At 42.6% G+C, this 15,732-nt stretch overlaps 1 long non-coding RNA gene across 1 annotated transcript in view; it reads left to right on the forward strand.

Moving 5' to 3' along the window:
• Window positions 1–15,732, forward strand: part of LOC110340957 — a 40,574-nt gene that overhangs the window by 1,649 nt on the left and 23,193 nt on the right. The gene's annotated exons all lie outside the window — the stretch shown is intronic.

Below are 15,732 nucleotides of genomic sequence, written 5' to 3' on the forward strand. Positions count from 1 at the left end.
TAAAATATTTGCCAGCAAAGATACCACTCACCCTGAGGGGCTGACTCACTTATACGAAAGATCTATGATTCATGAGTGCCTAATTAAATAGAGAAAACTTGAGTAAACCTTTCTCTAATAGGAAATGTTGAGTCTACAATTTTAAGGTGGAAATGAAAGTCTTTACTGAAACTTCATCTCTAAATACCTTCTCCCTCCCTCCACTACCCCTCTCTTTTCTTTTCCCTTTTTATTCAGTGGGGAAGGGTACTTGAGATGGTGTAACACAAATGAAAAAAAAAAAGACCCAGAGACAGATATTGGGGCTCAACCTGAAGATCAGGGAAGCAAAGTAGCGGGCCTCAGACTCTTACCTCTACCTCAGGGTGATCCCCTCTCCACGAGCAAGCCTCAGACTGTTGCATCTCCTCAGAGTGGCTGAAGAATGAATGGCTCAGTCTTCACTGTGGCTGGAGAATGAGTGCTTTACAATAATTGCTCCTGTCTTCTGTAGCCCTCTATTGCTGGGTATAAAATTAGTCTCTTTTAGACTGATTCAATCTTGTGTAGATCTGGGTGGCTTTGGACTCACAGAAATGCATCTATCTCTTAATTTTGAGTTCTAGGATTAAAGGTGTGTACCACCACCTCCTAGTTTTTGATCGCTGGGATTAAAGGTGTGTAACACCACTGCCTAGTTTGAGGTTGATTTTGCTTTTCTGAATCCTCAGTCAAGCTTTAATAAATCACAAATAATATATCACAAAAAATAAAGATGAAAACAAAAAAGGAAAAGACTAAAAACAAAACAAAAATAAATAATATATCACTATAGGATGGAGCCCAGGTCTTGTGATGCTGAGCACGGTAGCTACACAGATCCATTTCCTCTTAATGACACCTCAAAGAATGCTACTGTTGACTGTTGGGGTGTTCAGGCTCATGGCTCTTAATCAGATGTATCGAGCTATCTTAACTCAGTTCTCACATTGGACTCAGGCTCACTTTGGTGGAGCATCTGAAGTAGACATTGAGGAGGGAAAACATGAGGGAAGGGGAGGGGGTGGGGAGGGGATAGAGACGGGGAGAGGGAAATAAAGATCTATCCCCTGGCTCTGCCTGGATTTTAATCCCAGAGAATGATATGTCAGCAATTGCCATATAAAAATAGCATACAAACTATCTAGAGCAGTGGGTCTCAACCTGTGGGTTGTAACCCTTTTTGGGGGATCAAATGACTTTTCACAGGGTCCACATATCATATATCCTGCACATCAGATATTTACATTATGATTCATAGTAGTAGCAAAATTACAGTTACAAAGTAGCAACAAAAATAATTCTATTATTGGAGGTCACCACAACATGAGGAACTGTATTAAAGGGTCCCAGCATCTGCAAGGCTAGGAACTCTTGATCTAGAGAAGACAAGGCATTTGTTTCTTCCTCATATCCCTGGTTCTTAGCTGGGGGTCTACTCATTTAGGTTTGGTTTGTCTGGCTTAGCTTTGCTGTGGGGATCCAGGTATATATGGCATGTTTCTTACCTTTCCTGGGCCATGTGCTATTTGAGACACAGTCTCATAGAAAACTCAGGAGAGCAATGGACCAAGCTGAGCTATGCACACACAGGTAAGCTCCTGTGTATGTCCTATAGTCTAGTATCCTATTGGTTACAACACGGCAGTGGTATGTGCACCTGGGAGTAACCTCAGCAAACAAGCGAACAAACAATAAAAATAAGAACTATGCCGAAACATCTGGAGATACAGGCTGTGTTTTTGCCAGTCTGTCCCAAGAGCAGCAGGCTTCTATTGTGGAAAGAGTTCATGGCCCCATGTGCTTTTCTACGGGACAGTCTTCCCCTACTAATGACATCTATGTACATTTTTACACCACACAAAGTTGCTACACTCAGAGCAGGGAATTAGTAGAAACTGCTAACTTCCAAACCCATTTTCCTTCTTTGTTTCAGGCTCAGACATTAATCCTCCTGCCTCAGTATCCAAAGCACTGTGGTTATGGGAACGAGTCATGAAGCCTGGTGATTCTATTCCTTCTTTAACACCCATGACTACATTTCCCAGCATCCCTTATAGGTAGTTGAGGCTATGAGATTAGTTCTGGACAATGGAATTTGGCCAGAAATGATACTATGTCACTTTTAAGACTATTTGGGAAAATCTGGGCCTGGTGGTACAGGCCTGAAATTCCAGCTACTCAAGATTCAGAGACAGGAGGATTATGAGTTAAAGGTACATCTAGGCTACAGGGTGAGTTTCAGGCTAGCTTGAGCAACTTAGCATGAATCTGTATCAATATTTTAAAAAGAAAAAAATGTAAAAACATAAAGAGCTACAACTCTGGTAGAGTGCTTGCTTACCATGCTTGGAGCCCTAGATTCAATCCCTGGAACTTCATAAAGAAAAAAGAGAGTCCAATAAGAGCCTGCACTGTTTTATTTTCTTTTTCAAGACTTGAAGTAGACAAAAATGTCACCTTGGAAGTTTGATGTGAATGATGGCAGGGCCACAGCAGAGAAACACAATAGGTTCTTGAATTCCTACCTGGAGAGGAACCCAGTGATTAGCACTTTATATAAGCAAGAGACACAGGTGTTACTGGACCCATGTGCACATCAATTTCTTCATCTACAAGGTGCTACAGTGCCTCTGGAATATGTTCATTCTTCCTTTTAAATGGTCCTGCTGAATTTTCCTTCTCTTGATCACACCCTGGGTTTGGCAACATGCCTCCAAACAAACAGTGCACTTGCGTATCACTTAATGATGGGGCAATGCTGACAGAGGTGTCATCAGGTGATTTCATCAGTGCACAAACACACAGTGCATTATATTCAGACAGAATAAGATGAGGATGACATCACTAGGAACACGCATTCTTGCAGGAACGCCATCCCCTGTGCAGTCTGTCATTGATGGGAACCCTCTTACTCACTGCATGACTCTATGGCCTGTGAGAAGGCACTGGAATGTCTTGCTCTTGTTCTTGGTCACTGGTTCTGGGTGGACTACACTGTCATTTTGTAAAGACAGTCAAACCACATCATGTAGATGTCCATGTAGTGTGGAAAAAAGTCTCCTGTCACCAGACACATTATTGTGTCAAGCTGAAAAAAAGTCTCATCCCACTCAAGATTTAGGTGGTTATAGTCCTCGATGGCATCTGGATTGCCACTGTAGGTGCCATGTGCTGGGAAAATCCAGCCTCTCTCGGGTTCCTGAGCCCCCAAATCTGTGTGACTCAAGTAATCTAGGTTGAGCACTAGGGGCCTGAGGATACTAGAGGGGCTGAGAGTATGAAAAGCAATAGGTTCCAAGTTCAAAGGACAAGCAAAGACTTGCGGCAAAGGGAGGGATGCTAGAATAGTGAGCTGGGGTGGCAGAGCTAATACTCAGAGACAACGTCGCCCAAATTCAGGGTCACAGAAGTCATACCACTATGCGTGATTATGAGATCTCTGGTGCTAGGACCATGAAAACTCAGGACTATGATGAAGTGGAGAGAAGCTTGTTGGATGTATCAGGCTGCATGACAAACAAGAGTTAAAATGAGGACAAGATACATTTTGGCAGAGTCCAGGACCTGACACTTTCAGGGGCTGGGGAGCCTTGACTGGACCGTTGGCAGATAAACTCAACAGAGGGGGATAGTGGATGCTGTTGCTTGAGACATGTGCTTCCATGAAGTGTGTGCCAACTGGAGGGACGAGAAACTGCGGGAATGGTTGGGAAGCACGGAGGAGGGTGATTCACGTCCAGGCTCCAGGGTGTGCGGAGGGACAATGGCGAAGTTGTTCGGGCTGCTGGGAAATCATGTTGTCAGATCATGGCTAGCTGGAGGTAATGGTGAGAAGAAACAAGACATGCCTGGAAAACATAGTGATGTTCAAGAATGCGGCTAATACACTGAATTCCAGATGGAGGAGTGGAAGGGCTGGGGGCCAACAGGAGCATGGTATGAAACTGGGAGCCTATAGCAGGAGTTTGTAGAGCGATACAGGGACAGAATCCTATGAAACAATGGGAGTCTAGTTATCTTGAAACAGTATGGAAGTGGCTGAGATAAGCACAGGCCATCATAATCATGTGAGATGAAGTGGCCTTTTAAATGATGGCTCATAATAAATCATCTACAGTCTTTGCTTGAGGTTGCCCTAGGCCAGCCTGTAGGTAGGTTAGGAGATGATGGTAGAAGATGGGTGGGCATGTGGAGTATTATAGCTTCCGTGAAGTTCAGTGTGGGTTGTGTCATTGGGATTCTGGAGGCAATGGGTGGTGTCAGTGCCTACTGTGAAAGTCTCTAGAGATCTCTGAAATTTCTATTTGAAGAGTACCAGCTCCCTGCTCTGTTGACAGGTTCAGGTACCAAGTATCCACAAGTTCAAAAAGAAGGAAAATTCGGTTCAAGACTCACCCTTTAGATTTAACCCCTTTCCCTCCTTGGCTCACCTCAAATTATGTTCAAAAGGTTAAAGTCATTTTCCTGAAGGTCTTCAACTATAATTAAGCACAAGCGAGTGGATTCAGGTCTCTGATGGCACCAGAAGCCAGAGAATAAGTACTCTTTTACCTCTGAAAAAATGGTGGCTGAAGGACTGTGGGAATTTGAGTACCACTGTGGAAACTGAGGAAGGGCATCCTCAGCCCTACTGGAGAGCTGGCAGTTTTTGGTGAGGCACTTGGTCTCGTTCCATGTACTTCTGAGAATGTACGAGCTCTCCAGAGGACCTTGAAAACTAAATTAAGACTTGCAAAACATGAAACCTTAAGTGCTATAGAAACATAAACTCAACAAAATCATCAGAACCTGGAGACTTTTGGAAACACACACATACACAGACACACACACACAGCATGCATGCACACACTGGGTGTGGGGGTGAGTGGAGATTCATGATCTCACCTGGGAAGATTAAGCAGTAAAGGAGTAAAGTAGCATAAAGGAGCCCTGCACATCCCTTATTAACATTTCCTTGACTTCTTTGCTGTGTCCCTGATACCCAGTCCCTGATACCCACTCATCCCCCTTCCTCCACTGCTCATCCAGCCCAGAGGAAAACTGAGCACATGGAACACTACCATACCATCGTGGCTTAATTCATGCATTTCATTTTGAGTCTACTTGGCACTTGCTGTATACCTATGCTGTTGGTGCTCAGTGTTTGACTCAACTCACAGACTTGGAGAGCTCCCAGTATTAATGGCCATGTGCCCAGTGTCTGGGAATGTGTGAATGGGGGCGGCGCAAGGGGAGTTGGCAAGGTTAACTGCCTAGGAATCTTTGTCCAGAGAATGAGCGGCCTTGGGAATGGAGGAAGATGAGGGGCAGAGTAAGTTTGACCCAGGCACAAGGGTTTTTGTCTTTCAGTTTTGGTTCAGATAATACTATTTAAATAATTGCTGGTGCATCAGAAAGCCTGGGATCTTCGAGTTCCCGCAGCCAAGCTCAGAGGATGGATATCCCAGTTAAAGCAGAAACAGAGTTGGCCCTCCTCCTCCCTCCTTGTGTTCCATCAGAGTCCTTACCAGATTGAACCATGCCCACCCTCCGTCTTTACTCTCTGTACTGATTGAAATGCCAGACTCCTCTAGAGTGGTGTCACAGACACACCCTGAAATCATGTTTTACCAGCCATCTGCTGTCCTTATTATCCAGGCAAGTTGACACATAAAATTAATCGTTGCAACCAGTGTTTTAAGTATCTGTGTGATCTTTCTGAATCTGTAAGACATTGTGGCTCAAAGAGTAAGTGCAGCTTGTCCTGGCTTTCATAACACATGTGACAACCACAACAGACTACTTTATACTGTTTTATTTCCCTCCCCCAGGGATAACGATGAAGTAATAACAACCACTATTTCCTCAATTCTTTCTCTTTAAAAAGCAACATAGAAGCAATTTATTTCAATATCATATTGTTGTTAAATTTCAGTTAGGCATTTGATATAGGAATTTAGGTGTACACTTAATGGATAAACTCAAAGCTCACACTATGCCTTTTTGTTTATAAATATCAGACACCAGAGTTCCAAGGAGGGGGCAGAATGATAGAACTGAAAGATTATGCTCTTCATCTTTTCAATCAGCTTGTTATTTCTAATCTACTGTTTGCATGTGCAGGACTCTGGGGGCTGCTCCTGTAAGTATATTCTGTACCCAAATTAACTGTACTGACCGAAGAACATTCCTTATTCCTCCAAGAAAATTCTCTAGCTGTGCCTGTGGTTGGAGAGCAACAGCAGATGGAAGAGTTCTCTGAATATGTAGGAAACCATGTATATTAAAGGACAAATACAACATTTGATCAGTTGAAGCTTATGTTAATTTCACAGTTTTATTGATTTTGTTGTTATTAGAAGTTGACTAATAAGTGCAGCAATTGTTAAGAACTTAGGGGTATAGGGCTGGAGACATGGTTCAGTGGTTAAGAGCACTGGATGCTCTTCTAAAGAAACCTGGTTGAGCAGGGTTCAATTCCCAGTACCCACATAATGGTAACTCTTGACAACTCTCTATAACTCCAGTTCAGACATTCTCATACATGCAAGCAAAACACCAATGCACATAAGAAGTTAATGAAATAAATTTAATGTTAGGTTTGAACAAAGGACCTAGGAGTAGTGTGTGATATTGATACTCAGTGTTCTTTCCATAGCTGGATGGAGATTACAGTGATGTCCATAGTGGTGAGAGAGACAAGTATGTCCCACAAGCCTGACAGATAGCTGCTTCACTCTGAGGTTTGCCAGGAAGTCTTGCTGATAGAGATGCTTTGCTAATGTAAGTCCCAAGTCAACAGTCTAGGATGAGAAACAACACTCCCAGAAGACCTCAGGGGTCCCTGCCTTCTGCCAGCACACAGTCTAAGCAGGGCAACAGTAAAACAAACAAACAAACAAACAAACAAACAAACAAAAACCCCAGCAAACCAAACCAGAGAATTGACTTGAATATCTTACATAATTTGATAAACACTGTATTAGATGTACATTCACAGAGCATCTTGAGAGATGGGACGCTGATGCAGAAACTACTTAAAAATTTGTGTGTGAGTGTTTGAGTATGTGTTGACATTGCATATACCAGGTTGACTGCCCTTCAAGTTTCTAGGAATCTTCCTGTTCTACCCTGCATCTCGTAGTAAGAACACTGGAATACCTATGTCTTCTGTGATGTGCTTAGCACAGCTTCAGAGATGCTTGTGTGTGTGTGTGTGTGTGTGTGTGTGTGTGTGTGTGCTAATTCTTCAAGCATACAACACACTTTGCCACTGAACTGTCTCACCAGCCCTTCCAACAATTCTTCAAAGACGAATAGAACTTGCCAAAAGTCCTTGACAATTGAACAGTATCATGCTAATCAAGATTATTTAATGATTATTTTTTAAAAATTATGAGTGCCTGTATATATGTATGTGTACCACACTCATGCCTGGTGCTCACAGAGGGAGTTTGATTCCCTAGAACTTTCCCTTACAGGTAGTTGTGAGTTACTATATGTGTGTTGGGAACCAAATTCAGGTTCTCTAAAGAGCAGCTATTGCTCTTATCCCCTGAGCCATCTCTCCTGCATCAAAGTTCTCTTTCTTTCTTTCTTTCTTTCTTTCTTTCTTTCTTTCTTTCTTTCTTTCTTTCTTTCTTTCTTTCTTTCTTTCTTTCTATGTTTCATGATGTGGACCTGGCTGTCACACTGCTGAATTATAGTAATTTTTTAAATTTTAGCCTCACTGCAGTCTATGGGGTAGACACTCTGATCATTCTCATCATGTAGAGAAGGTGCTGAGGTTTTGTGTACCTGCGGGAACTACTACCAACCAAGTTCATGAACTACAAAGTGGCAGGGATGGGTATGAGTGCAAACTGTCTGTTGTGATTTGAAATAGCTCTCCAGGGCAGTGGTTATCAACATGTGGGGCGTGACCCCTGGGTGTTGAATGACCCTTTCACAGGGGTTGCCTAAGACCATCAAAAAAAAAAAACCAGACACATATGACTATTCCTAATGGTAGCATAATTAAAGTTATGAAGTAGCAATGGAAATAATTTTATGGTTGGGGGTCACTGCCTGAGGAACAGAAATGTAAAGGGTTGCAGCAGTGGGAAGATTGAAAATCAGTGTCCTAGGGAGTTCATGTTTTGAAGTTGCCAGCTAATAGGACTTTAAGGAAGTGATTGGATCATGAGGACTCTGACTTGGTTGGCTTTATCTGTCAATGGTGTCATCATTGATGGCATTATTGGGAAGTGATAGAAACCTGAAGGTAGGTGATATTTGGAGGAACCAGGTCACTTTGTCCTTTCTTCTTTTCTCTCACCGTCTGCTTCCCAGCAGCCACTGAGGTGGGGAAACTTTGCTCTGCCATAGTCTCCTCACCACAATGTTCTGGCTCATTACAGAGCCACGTGACCACAGGCTAACACCTATGAAGCCATGAGCCCACATAATTGCTTTAAACAATTTCTCAGTTGTGTCACAGTCACTGAAAAACTAACCCACTTAGGATTCAATCTTTCAATTGTCTTCTAAAATGAACCCAGGAATGTATCGGAGCTCTGGCCTGTGTAAACCATGTCTCTCACATCCAAGCTGCAGGCAAGGCTGACATGCTGTGCTGTGGCAAGCCATCCTGCAGGGGCTTGCCTGAGCCATGCTTGGGAGAGACAGAGATTGTGATTACCAGCTAGCATCTCAAGACGACTCAGGTCTAGGTATAAACTGTACTACAATCACTTACTGACATTATGCCATTTGCTACATCTCTCTCTGTCTCTCTGTGTCTCTCTCTCTCCCTCTCTCTTTGTGTGTGTGTGTGTGTGTGTGTGTGTGTGTGTACAGGTATGTCACAGCATGCTTGTGGTGATCATAAAAGACTTTGCAGCAGTTGGTTTGTCCTTCCACTATGAGGGTCCTGGGGATCAAACTCAGGTCATCTGACTTGGCAGCAAGTGTCTTTATCCTCTGAGCCATCGCACAGGCTCCTCTTCTATCCTTCTGAGCTCGGTTTTCTCACCCATCGAATGGTGTTACTAAGATGTAAGCCTCGGAATGTTTGGAAGATTAAAAGCAAGTAGGTGCACTAACACCTGGCACATAGTAGGTGCTTCTTCATGAGTGACTCTGACATATGCACACACTCAATAAGCATTTCTCATCTCGGAAGAAAATTTAGCAGGCATTCAATTCAGGCTTTCCTCACAGACATATTTTGAATCCTGAGTAAAAGACCCCAGGATTGCTATTTATTTTAAACAACAAACACCTGTCATTGCTCAAATTAGAAACACTTGTAGAACCACGCTGCAAAATATTTATAAATTCACAAATGTGTTTTAATTGCTGCTAAGTAAAATGAATTCAGCTGTAGTTTTTCACTTTGTGAGGAATTTGCCTTCATTGCTTTCTCCCTGTCCTAATTATAGCTGTTGAATATTGAACTCATGCAGCCAATTGTACAGTATTTGTGCTAAAGGGAACTCTGAGCTGCAAGGAGAAGGCTTTGGAGGGAGATGACTTCGGGGGAATGAAGCACTTTGAATTTCAGTTGAAAATTAGGCCAAGACCATATCTCAATTTGGCCTCGTAGCTCTTACCCACAGTGGGAAATTCTTTTACCTAATTTGTGTGCTACATTTTCCTTTTAATTTGATAGTGTACATCTGAAGGTACAGCTGGTTACTATCAGTTTTGTTTCTTGCTAGATTCCAGGGGAAATTAACAGCAATTTTGTCTAACAGAATAAGTAATGGTGGTGAACTTTCACTGACGATGACTTTATTTGAATTATGTCTTTGACCCTGTTTCCCAGCAGAGTCTTAGATATTAAGGCGTCTAGGTGTGAGCTGCCTCTAATTTAGCATAATTTCTTTGTGGGAGATCTATAAACCAGGAACACTCAGCCTAAATCTAATCTACATACATGTTTTGATTGCTGTTTCAAACCTTCAAGTGAATGTTTTCTGTTCCTTTTTTTTTTAAATAGAAAGTGGTTTTAAATGTTTTTAATGCTTCACATTTTAACAACTACGGGGTAGTATCTCACCATGGTTTCTTTTCCCTGATCACTAGCAATTGAAACTGAGCATCTTTTTGTTTACCTGTTACAGTTTGTACAAGGTACAAAAGCCTTTATGAGAGGTCACAGGGAGTTCGGGTACCCTGCATCAGCCACCCGAGGATGTAGCATGTTGTCAGCAGTCTGTCACAGGGAAGTAGTCTCTCACCTAAGCTTGAGTATTGACCATGCTAGCCCCGATCTTAAGACCACCAGGCTCAGGAGCTGCAAGAAATATCTGCTCTTTATAAGCTGCCTAGTGACAAGTACTTTACTATAGCGACTCAAACTGAATTAAGCAGCTAACTGAGCTCTTTCCAGAGTTTGGATTATTTAAAAATAGAAGCTGAGCTGGGCAGCGGTGGCACATACCTTTAATCCCAGCACCCGGGAGACTGAGGCAGGCAGATGGATCTCTGTGAGTTTGAGGTCAGCCTGCTCTACAGAGAAAGTTCCAGGACAGCCAGAGTTGTTCAAAAAAGTCATAAATAAATAAATAAATAAATAAATAAATAAATGAATAAATAGAAATAGAAGTTGAATAGGTATGCACTAGGGAGGCAGAGGCAGGAGGATAAGGAATTTAAGATCAGCCTGGGATACATAGCCGCATTCTGTCCCAAAAAGAAAAAAAAAAGAAAAAAGAAAAAGAAACCTTACAGATAACATTTAATTGAAAAGAAATCTTCAAATAGGGCTCTTGATAGCCAACCAAGAACAAGACAATAACTTGAGGATTAGTGTTTCTTTGTCCTTGAACACACAATAAAAATACACAAAGAGGCTCTGGAAATACATGTAAAGCATGTAGGCACGGTGGCTCCTGTCTGGAATTCCAGCACTAAGGAAGTAGAGGCAGGAGGATCAGGGGTTTAAGGTCACCCTTGGCTATGCATCAAAGGAGTTTAAGATCAGCCAGGACAGTATGAGACCCTGTCTATACATACATACATACATACATACATACATACATACATACACACATACATAATACGTATATACATACATATGTACATTTGCACACCAATAAGATGTGCGATATTATGTAAGTCAATTTGTGTTCTTTATATCCTGCAGATTAAAAGATGAGATGTTGTTCCAGAATGAGGAATATCAAAAGAGACATGACAACAAAAAATAATACTGAAACCTTGATTAGATCCTGGGCAGAGACAAAAGTATGAAGTAAATATTGGAGTTGTTATGCCTCTGCGAAAGGCTGCCAGGAGCAGACCTGTTGATTATTAATGAAGGGAGGTTAGGGAGGGTCAGTGAACCCTCACCACAGAGTCCCGCTGCTCCTCCACGCCATATGTACGCAATTCTGCCCTAATTGCACATAGCCCCTGTGGGCTTGGGTGATATGAGAGTGTATAGCCTGCAGGGGGTTAACTGAGTGGGCATTGCCTATATGGCTGTGGGGAAGCCATCATGTTGGGTGAATACTGCAGCTGGGTTTCTTTGGGGTAGCCATGTTTTGTAAGTCTAATAATCTCACTGGCCCCTTAGGGTGAGCTTTGGTCAAGTGTACTTCTTTGGTTTGTCAGTGGGACCTGCTGTGGGGGATGGAGCTTGGAGGATTTCATTTTTTTAAATACCCCCTAGGGAAGGAATTATTTAAATGGTACAATTTGGGGAAAATTTAGAGTTGACATTACACAATGTTACTGATTCATTACTGCGTTGCTGAAGCTATTGTGATAACAGTGACACGGAAAAATGTCCCTGCTCTGAGGAAATGCAAGAATTTTTTTACATTTACTTTTTAAAAATGGGTATTATGTTTTGCAAACAGTTAAATGGGGGAGGGGGAGCACTAATGCAGGCAAATGTTAATAACCAAAGAATTGAACAAAAGTGTGTACAAGTGTTTATTTTGATATTTCAACTTGTCTGAAGTTTTTAGGATGGAAAATCAGAAAATAAATGACAGGGCCCAGGGAGCCTTCTGGGGGAGTTTGTCACGATCTGTTTTCAAATGTGAATGATCGTGAAAAGGGGTCTTCAGCTTGCAATACGTCACTCGCGCTATGTACACCGTTCTGTGCACATGCTATTTGTCAGTCAGAATGTTTTAAAACCATGCCATATAGTTGAGCAAGAAATGTCCTTGGGTGATTTATTGTCATGCCCCAGTAGGAACATATGCCAGGGTTCAGTGCTTAGGGAGTGTGAGGATTTTACCAGGTAATCAGACATTGGCTTTCCTTTCCTTTGTTTTACACAACAGATTCTGAAATTTAACATTCAAAATGTGATGGGAGACAGCAGGGAAGAGGGGCAGAAAGATGAGAAGGCCGAGGGAGAATGACTCACTTAGGGTGTTGGGTGGCTTCAAGTTCACATTGTACTGAGAACTATTTTTTTTGGGGGGGGCAACCATCTAAAACCAGGTTTAGAAGTCAATATTGATTTAGGTGGAGTCCAGAAAGATGGTGGTCTGAAATGAAAGCATCACCATCTTGGTGAGAAATCTGTCTGGAAAACTTGAGCTCTTCTTACTTCGATTGCATTGTATTTGAGCCAGCACAGGTTTTACAGGATTCTCGTTGCTCCTCCCAGGTGCCTCCTGGGAATGACAATTTTTTTTTCATTAGGAAGAAAAACCCTGTCTGTCTCTAAACAGTGTCTCAAAGGGGACCACCAGGTCTCAGCACTAGTATTATAGAGAAAGAGAACTAAGGCAGTCTCTGTAACTTGTTCCTGTTTAAAAGTCACATACCAAAGAACTCACGTGTGTCAAGATCGTGTAACAGCTTGCAAGGGACCACATGGCTTCACTGAGCCTTCCAAACAGCCTCCTGGGATAGGAGGGACTGTTTCCCTCTTCCAACTGACAGCGTTCCCTCTAGTTTACCCAGAGTATATCCTGAGCTGGGAATTAAATGCAGGAGGGTTAGTTCCTCAGGCTCAAGCTCTCACCTTAGCACTCAACAGCACCAGCCAACTGGAGTTCTTCTGCTCACAAGATGGGCTGTCCAAATGAAACGATGGCTCTCTAAAGACTAGAGATCTGCTGTCTGCTTTTCATGCCTCTAATAAGGGAGATGAAATACTGGAGGGCTGAGTTTTAGAGTCAAGATTGTGTAAAGCAGGAAGGAGAGAATCATGGTGCTCCAGTCCAGGCTTTCTACCAAGGTCCATCTTTCCTGTCGACTCTCCAGGTCCTCAAAGTAGAGGTGGGAAAATGATAAGGTGTGGGGGTGGGGGCGGGGGCCTGGGATTGTAACTCGGTTGGGAGAGGGCTTCCTTGTATGCACAAGCCCTGGGTTCAACCTTAACACCTTGTAAAACCATGTATATTGACTGCATGATGTAATCCCAACACTTGGGAGGTAGAAACGGGAGCATCAAAAGTTCAAGGGCACCCTTGGCTACATAGTGGGTCCAGGGCCAGCCTGGGCTACAAGGAACTCTGTCTCAGCAAAACAATACAAGTAAAATAAGAAACACAGAGGGGGGGGGGGAGGAAGGAGGGAAGGAAAGAGAGGTGTTCCTAAGCTAAAATGTATAGAATGTATCTGATTTAGTGACATTTTAAACTTCAGATTTCATAATACATTAATGTGATTTTCTGATTTCTTTTCTAAATTGCTTTCCTCTTACACAAGTCAATTACATTTGCTAAGATAGTCTAAAGACAGGTTATGGTAGTGTAAGGATCTAGGCTTGTTTTTAGGAGACACCCATCTTGCTCCATTTTAAAGTACTTTTATGAAACTCTGCCACAAACACCAAGCTCTCTTTCTTTCTAAGAAACTGGCCAACACAAGTAAATAAACCTCGATCAAGGAACTTACCCAGGGTCAGATGTCTTTCTCTACAAAAATCACATGGAAAATTATGCACTCTTCCTGTTCTGTGTAAACTGCAAATCAGCATCAATCATGCTGTCTTGATTTGGTCTCCAGTCCTAGCGATGTGACTGGCAAAGCTTCCACGGGCTTCAACATGGCTAACAGCAATCACTGGTGGATAAAAACCAGTCAGTCTTTTGAAGGCAGGCATCTGAGAGCACTTGGTAAAACCAGGCGGCCAGCTCATGTTAGGCTTTCTTTCCGGCACGGAGGGCCTCTGCCTTCATTCAGTGACATTGTCCATGGACCAGAGGTCTGCAGTACACAAAACAGATATGTTTTCCTTATAGGTCTGGCCAGCAAGTCTTGTCTTTCATTATAAAGACAAGTTTATTGATACTGAGACAAGCCAAGTTCCCAGTTCCACTTGTGTTTGAATTCCTGGGCTGCAGCTGAGGCTGTCTGCAAGGATGAAGGGAGCCACTACCAACAGGCTGCTAGTTGAGATATGATGAGTGGAGTGAAAACTTCCTTTTAAATAAGTCAGGCGGAACAAATAGAAAGTCCCTCACCTTTTGCAAGAGTTTTTTTTTTCTCCTAAGCATGAGGGTCATGAATAGGAATGGCTGGCTATTCAGTCATCAACTAGCCCAAATAAAAACTAAACAAAGAAACAGTGACCTGTAGCTTAGAAATATATGCATGCTTTTATGTAACAATCTGGGCCCTCTCTGAATCCTCTGGTCTCCACCCACCTTGGAGCTAGGATAATAGATTTTTGTAGGATGCCCCATCTTGTTATGCTAGGATTTGACTTCTGGTTCTTATGATTGCACAGTAAGCATTTTTGACCACTGAGCAGCCGTCTCTCCAGACCCCAGGACTGAATCTTCTTGAAGACTGTCTTTCTACATATCTGTTGGAGGGCACCTTCTTTATTAACTATTTATTGCGACAGTGAACAAGACCCTCCTTCTGTATGCAGAAAAACCCTTCCACTCAGCCCCTCCCAGGCCTCCCAGGAGCTCCTTGAGTAGGGTGCGTCCTGGTCCTCACCCTACTGAAAACTCTCTGTGTAGGTTTACCTGTAGTTTTATTCTCAACTTTGCAAAGGCTTGGGTGGAAATGAGGAGGTAAAAGTTGGGCCCAGTCCTAATACTTATTCATTATAGCTGCTAGAACTCCATAAATATTGTATCTTTCCCAACAGCTGTTACAATGCAGTGGTAGTTAGTTAACAACAGAAAGGACTAAAATTCACATGAAATGTATTCAAAGTCATGGGCTGGCTGTGTGTGAGCTCTGACTGTGTATGAGCTTCTGGGTGGTGTCTACTTCTCACTAAAAACAGACGTTATTCAGCAAGAATGTGTTCAATACAGCAACATAAAGAAAAACAACCTTTATTTTGGTTGAAACCTTGTCACGGTGACCTGTAGAGAAGTAGATAAAGATGGAGTACACAAGACAGGCATTAAAACAGACAAGACAGAAGAAGCTTACAAATAAACAGTGGCTAATAGCCCCCATCTCGGACCCCCCGCACCCCGTGTGATTTAGTACAGGTCGCCTGACTGTTCTTGAGATTACATGATGGAAGTGGGGGGGAAGGAAAGGGGTACATTCCACAGCTTCAAAGAACTAAGCACAGGGTTTAGGAAGTCATTTTATGGTTGAGAAACTATGCAGAGACCCTAGGATCCAGAGCACTGAGTGGGAGAATGGGGCCATGAAACTGTCTTGAGTTGTTTGATAAGCATGTAAATGTTGACTGGTGACTTACAGAGCTTGAAGGCTACTGCTGCTGGGAGAAACACTGCTGATAACCCAGTAGACGCATTAGAACTTTACACAAACAAGAGGAGTGAGTGAATCTATAAC

The sequence above is a fragment of the Mesocricetus auratus genome, unplaced genomic scaffold, assembly GCF_017639785.1.
Source record: "Mesocricetus auratus isolate SY011 unplaced genomic scaffold, BCM_Maur_2.0 Super-Scaffold_100010, whole genome shotgun sequence".
In the NCBI taxonomy this organism is placed as follows: Eukaryota; Metazoa; Chordata; class Mammalia; order Rodentia; family Cricetidae; genus Mesocricetus; species Mesocricetus auratus.